Source organism: Canis lupus, chromosome 12 (assembly GCF_003254725.2).
Source record: "Canis lupus dingo isolate Sandy chromosome 12, ASM325472v2, whole genome shotgun sequence".
Taxonomy (NCBI): domain Eukaryota; kingdom Metazoa; phylum Chordata; class Mammalia; order Carnivora; family Canidae; genus Canis; species Canis lupus.
This window is the reverse complement of record NC_064254.1, coordinates 53,336,324-53,343,593: the sequence shown is the minus strand read 5'-3', so window position 1 is coordinate 53,343,593 and position 7,270 is coordinate 53,336,324. Positions and strand designations below refer to the sequence as shown.

General features: G+C 33.8%; 1 long non-coding RNA gene across 1 annotated transcript; it reads left to right on the top strand.

Moving 5' to 3' along the window:
• The first annotated feature begins 2,417 nt into the window (after nt 1-2,417).
• On the top strand, nt 2,418-6,608 carry LOC112658608 (uncharacterized). Its single transcript, XR_003135823.2, has 2 exons — nt 2,418-2,836; nt 6,244-6,608. It is a non-coding gene; the product is annotated as an uncharacterized LOC112658608 (long non-coding RNA).
• The last annotated feature ends 662 nt before the right edge of the window (nt 6,609-7,270 follow it).

The window sequence follows — 7,270 nt, the reverse complement described above, 5'->3', positions numbered from 1 at the left end:
TGGAATGGAAAAAGGCAGTTTGCCCACACCTAGACAGAGTAGTTTGTTAGTGACCAAAAAAAAAAAAAAAAAAAAAAAGCTTTAACTGCCAGTGTTTCCTCTCTCACCCTCACTCTATTTTCCTCCACAATAGCCAGACTTAAAAGTTCATGTTCTACCCCACAAAAGGGTTATTCTTGACTCCAGCCTTTCCCTAATCATATGCAAAGCACAAAAGGAGCTTTGCAAAAGCCAAGATGCTACAGGATGAATCACATTTGGAAACCACTAGGCTAAATGAAGATAAACAAATTTCTTTATAGCAGGACTGTTCAACACTTTCATATGCTAACGTGCACTATGACTTTCAAATGGAGGAAACAGTAGCTTTTCTTAAGCTTATCTGACTATGGGAATATGACTTAGCTGAATACCTGAAAATACTGTTTCTCAAGTCCAGTTTGAGAAACATAGTCTTAGCTTGTTATCACTATTTATATTTTAATGTAAAGGAGGGATAGGAGAATAGAGTTTGATAAGAGTAAGACTTACTTCATGTCAATTAGCTTCCAAATATAAATACTAGTTTTGGAGCCAGTTTTACTTAGGACTCATTTTAGAGCAATCCACCATCACAGGTGGAGCTGATGGGCAGTAGAAGGAAACAGAGAGTCTCTGTTTTTTGAGAGTGTGTGCTGACAGTATAAGTGCAATTGTCTATTTTCACCACAAGATTATAAGAACAACTACATAAATACTATTCCCAGCATAGCCTGGAATGCAAGAGCAGAGTAATGGGTGCCTTTAGCGCAACAGTCAGCAAACACTTAATCAGGTAATAGAATAATCTTACCTAAAATGTGCCACGGGCTACCAAAAAAAGAAAAAGAAAAAACAAAAAACCAGATCCAGTTGAGCAATTTATTATTGAACCAGTTTGTTTTTAATGCCAAAGTCAGTTACAAAATTACTCTTCTTAGGAAGTTAGTAAGCACCTTGAGGAGCCCACTTAATTATCCCATTAATACATATGTACTTAGTTTCTTAATTTGTTAGTAAAGAGATGTAACAATGCTGCAGCCTATTTCAATGTGTATATTATGTTCCCCAATTATGTGGTGAACTGATTTCCATATGTGTGTCCTAAATTATGTGGTGAATTTAAATTTAAGGTGATGCCCATTTGGCTATTTTTCTTTAATATTTTTTTCATTACTACGTTGTTTCTTGCAGTTTGGGCATTTAACACGTTTGATCAACTTGCTGCTAGGCAGAAAAGAGAGTTCAGTCTCTCACAGCCACATTTAGTGAATAGAATCCTACTAAATGGAAGAGTTCAGATGTCTTTCCAAGTATCTATTTCAATGTCTGGATTTACTTAAATCCAAGAGTAAGTCAAGAGATTACTTTTATTTTGTTCTTCAAGAGAATCACTCATTACTTATTCCCACTGGCATCTCATTTTTCTAAATAAATGCTCCAGTATGAAAAATCTAGGAGTCATAAAGTATCTTGTCACACACAGAACCAGAGATTTTACCACTGACAGGGTAAGCTATTAAAAATGTTCTTTATTCTGTTTTTTCTATTAGGAGTCTTATATATAAAACTTAGATGTAAATTTTCCTTGTAACATCATAGCAGATTTCAGAATTATCTCAAAACAGGGAAAACCCAATAACTGTCAATTTCTCTGTGACCCACTCCTTCAGTCAAGTAGCTACACACAGGGTCACTTATCACTCAGTTACAGAAGAAAATTTCTAATTTTTCTTTTTACCTAGCATAAGGCATACATCTATTTTATTTAATAAAGATCTAAAACATTTCCTGAGTCTCTAAAGTCTAAAAATACCCAGTCAAAGGCCCAGGCCTCAGAGCCTTTATGGGTGAGTTGCATTCTATTTACCCAAGGCAGGCAGTTGATGCTTTTTCTTCAACTTCTCTATTAACGGTACTAATGGACTTTGAAAGATTTGCATTTCTTCAGCAGCATTATTCTGCCTCATTTTCTTAATGCTATCCTGTGGGTTTTGTCAACTTCCCCTTTTATCTACTCCTCTAGTCTAAATTAAATTCAAACAAGCATACATCATTCTCTATGAATATTATAAAACCTACAAAGCAAACTCTTCTGTGAACACAGTAAATAACACTTCTGAAGGTAATATTTAAGTGCAATTTTAAGCAAAGTCATCCCATTTTGTAATAGAACTAGACAATTAAACAAAATAAATTGCTTAAGGTAACATTAAAAAGATGGCTGCAGGAAAACTCGGCAAAGCAAGAAAACTGAATTAAAGTTTTGTTTTTATTTCTCCTCATTAGTTCAGGTGAAGCACCTAGGTACACTGTGCTGTGATCTTTCCTCCTCTCTCTCATATAGACTATTTTAACAGGTTTCTGACTAGTTATTACTGCCTATGAGGTTACTTAGTAAGCAGGATCTTCAGGAATAAAAAAGAGAAGACTGTAGAGCAGGACCATGACCTATTTCTACCCAATAAACTTCTCTTCCTACCTGCCATTCACGTATCCTAAGAATTCTGTAAAAAGTGAAAAGTAGGCTTCAAGGCTACTGTTACTTCTCTGTACTACAGATTTTCCTCTTAGGAAGCCTAACTTCCCATCTAAGTCCCTTGGTAGATACATGAAACTAGAAGTAATTCTCAAACAAGATCTTATTTTATTTCAGATGGCTCCCCTATGGCATGAACACATTTGAATGTGCTTGCCCTTTGTCTTTGATGGCAAAGAGGACATGTGTAACCAAGGCCACTGACTTTGATCCAAAACATGAAGAACAGAAAAGAAGTTGGTTATTCCCTCTGGAACCACCTTTTCATATAGCTAACAGGTAATTTTGGCATATGACATTTCCTTTGTCTTCTGTTAGGCCAATACTTAATGAGGGGCATACTCACATTCTAATCTGACTTTCTCTGCTGCTTCTCTTTATTCCTCGTGTATAAACAAACAGGACATGGCAGCCCATATTGCTCTTCTTTTACATGGCAAAGAATTTAAGAAAAACGAGTCATTAAAAATAAGTGTTGATCTTTGCCATCTATTCCTAAGAGACTTCATGTTTGGCGCCCCTTTCCTAGCTACCTAAGAAAGATAGGCCAGGTGGGTCAAGAAGAAGAATATCTGGGGCTACCTCAAAACTACCAGAATATAGGCAACTAAACACGAGAATTTCAAAGTCAGTATAATATTCTTTGCTATAATAAACTTTCAAATAGTTAGTTTCCTTTCTCTCCTAATGTATCTGGTTTTGTGCTTTCATGTTTGGTACCTAGAGACACCTCACAGTTTCAGTAAAAAGAGCTAAGATTCTGAGCTATGACTGAATTATCAAACTGAGGGACTAGTTTTCTTTTGTAGAATCACAAACCCGAATAGTTATAAAGTCAACTACAAGTATAACATTAGGAACCAGAAATATTCCTCACCACTGAGGTTCAAGTCAGGATGAGGCAGCTCTCCCAGAGTTACTGAGGACACTCTACTTTCTTTAACATTACATCTCAAAACTTAATTCAGATCTCAGTTTCTTCCTTTTTTGGGATAAGGAGAGACTTGAAAATCCTTTTCAGAGAGTCCTTTAGTGTGTATCTTGTATTTTCTCCAAGTCATTTTCCACTGGACTTCTGAATCTGATGGGGCAGGGGGCAGGGGGTAACAGGGAATAGACCTCCTTGATGTATATCACAAGCATCTTAGTATGTCTCCTATGAATTAACCATATTGCCCAAAACGCATTCATTATTGATATCATTAGTGTTTATAATTTATTGTTTATTAACTATTTTGTCAATTTCTTCTTAAATTTACTACATATTTTAAATATATCTAAATATATACTTTTATTATAAACAAATATATACTAATTAAAAAAGCATAAGCTGGTCAGAGAAGGTCAAATACTGCATGATTCCATTTATATAAAATAAATCTAAAATGGTCAAAAACATAGGAGAGAATAGAATGGTATCTGAGGGCAAAGGAAAATGGGGAGTTGTTATTCAATGTGTATAACATTTCATCTATGCAAGATGGTTAAGTTCTAGAGATCCGCTATACAAGGTTGTGCCTATAGTTAACATTGCTATATTATACACTTAAAATTTTTAAGATAGTTCTCATGTTGTATTCTCACAACTGTAAAAAAAGGCAAAAAATCATATATATATATATGCATACATAAAAAAGGAAAAAGAAAAAAAAATATTTTGTCATTTTCTGTATGCTTTTTAGTAATCACCTTACAAACCATATTTTAAAAGACATGTAATCACAAAGTGTGTGGATTTTTCTTTTTTGATGCTTTTCCATGTTTTTCTATTTCTACATAGTCATAATAACTTACTTTATCTATAGAATGGGTGTTAATGCTCTACTGGATGAATGTTTTATTATGTCTCCTACTAAGGTACATAGTGGGTAAGAGGGTATGTTTTTGGACTACCTGGGCTGAAATTCTGACTCCCCATTTATTATTTGTGGGATCATTGGAAGTTTTGCTATTTACTCATGCTTTGGTTTCCTTATCTTTAAAAAACATAATATCCACATCCTAGGGTTTGTTGCAAGATAGAATTACTAAATGACAAGTATTTAGAACAGTACTTGCTGGGCACCTGGTTGGCTCAGGTCCTGATCTCAGGGTCCTGGGATTGAGCCCAGGTCAGGCTCCCTGCTCACCAGAAATCTACTTCTTCCTCTGCCCTTCTGCCCTCTCCCCCACTTGTGCTCTTGCACTTCTCTCTCTCCCTCTCTCAAATAAATAAATAAATAAATAAATAAATAAATAAATAAATAAAATAATTAATTAATTAATTAATTTAAAAAAAAGAACAGTGCTTGATCCACAGTAAGCCCTCAATACCTATAAGCTAGCATTACTCTTATCATTGGGCATGCGTCTGATTTCAGTATTCAACAGTTGTCAATGCCATCCTCCCATAAAAAAATTTAAGAGACATATATTTTACATTTGGTATTGTCTTAGATATTTGATCTCCTTAGATTGTTTTGTATCACAAGGATAATTATTATTTTTAATACAGGGTATAAGGGATCTTTGGTAGATATATACTATCTTCTAAATGGATGCAAAACCCTGAAACACCCATTTGCACTTTTATGCACTTACTGAAAGTACTTCATAAGGTTCTATTAATATTTCAATATATAAATATACTTTGAGATTAGTCCTCTGTATCATAACAACTCATCTAACTGTTATTCAATAACCTTCCAAACATGTCATGTAGATATGCAAAGTATATGGAGTAGAGAATAAGAAAACTTTTGAAGAATCATAACTTAGATCACATAATATATGAAACAATGCTCAAGCTCTAATTACACTCAGATTCTCATTCACAGCTGTGGAATCTTGTTTTACATGAATCCCTAATAGCCTTTTCTAGATCACCACCAGTAGAATAGAAGCAAAATAAAATAAGATTTAAAAAATGTAAAGTAACTTAAAATTAAATTGAATTAAATTAAATGGAAATAGAGACTAACAGTTTCATTGAGACTAGTAAAATATGCCAGCATACAGCCAGGCATCAGAGAAAAATATCCACAAAACCATCACATAAGAACTACAAATACAGCACAGTGTAAGGTCATTTAGCATAATGGCAAACAGCCTTATATAACTCAGTATGCCCTGGGGGCTTTGCTGTATTAGATCACAAGACAATAATTTAAATTCTGACTAAATTATCAATGACAGTTTAAATGGTCTTCAATGTGCTCTCTTTATACATGCAGGAAGGTATATAATAAATTTCAAAAATGCATGACAAAAAATGGGTATGATTTTTAAGTGTCTTGGTTTAAGGTTAAAATAAAATATCATAAAACAAATTATTCAAAATTGGCTCATTCACAGAAGGTTTGCATTTTGTTTCAGAGACAGCCACAAATAAATGAGGTTCTGTGCCTATTTCCCCTCATGGGTCTTTACAGACACATTGATTAGGTGAAGCAGAGAGAGATAGGGAAGCCTGGACAGGACAGCTATTGCAATGAACTGGGACCTCAGCAACCTGTCCTCTATCATATCTTAGAATTGTGTGATGAAAGAAATGTAGCTTTACAAATTATATATATATTGTACTTATTCCACATGTCTTAATCTTTACATTTTAGAATTAATACTGCAGTTTATATAACACATTTATTTCTGCCATGTTTTTTAAATTTAAAAAAATGTTAACACTATTTTCTGATTTTTTTTTTCAGTGTGGAATATCCCAATTCTATTAAGGCAAGGCTATTCTCTTAAGAGCCTATCATTCCACAGAAACCATAGCAGCTTAGTCAAGAAGAGACCAGAACTACTGGTTCTATATTCTGCTCCATTAAGCAAAGCACGACTGTAATGAAACACTCAGCTGTATAATTTATTCAGAGAAAAGAATATTATGGTTATATTTATCCATTTCAATTACATTACAATTATAATTATCAGCCCCTTCCAATGTGTATATTAGAAAAATGTTTTTCATAAAATATGTTTCATGAAATACTTCTCATTCATGCCTCTCCAGATATAGTAGTAGATTGTTTAAAAATCTGAGTAAAACATAAAAGGTTCCTCATGTTTATTACTTTGTTTTGTATTTCATTGAAGCCAGATGCTAATCTCTCAATAATGCAATAAATATGTGAAACTCTTTATTATTTGTACATATAAGTTTAACATGCTTCAGAAACTACGAACACAGAATTTTACCTACAGATTTTTTTTTTTTTTTTTTTGGTTGTTAAGATAGTGAGTAGGATTTAGATTTCTTTTTTTCCCTTTAAATGCAATTTCTTAAATTGCCTGAAAATACTGCCTGACAAAAGTGCTCTGGCTAATACTGTAATTTAGAAGAGCATTGAAATGTGCCCTCAGCTAGGAAAGTCACAGGTTCTTGGTTCTTCTGTTACTCGTGCAATAGGGAGTTTATAATGGAAATGACAACAGACCATTAACTATAGCACTGCTTGCGGGCATTGATATAAATATCATTACAGATTAAAGAGCTCTGCAAGAATTTAGTCAAGTAGGATTAGCAAATAAACTATTAGAGCTGAAGATTAAATTGTGATAGACCAAATAAAGTAAATTTCCTGCTATATTCTCAATTTGTTTCTCAGAGTGGCAACGATTCTTTCTGGTTCAGAAAATGCCTCCTAAAGTGAATCCTGTGGCTACAAAGTGTAGCCAAGAGGTATGGAAGAAAACCTAAGGTTCTGGTTGATGATAAGGACATGGGAGCAG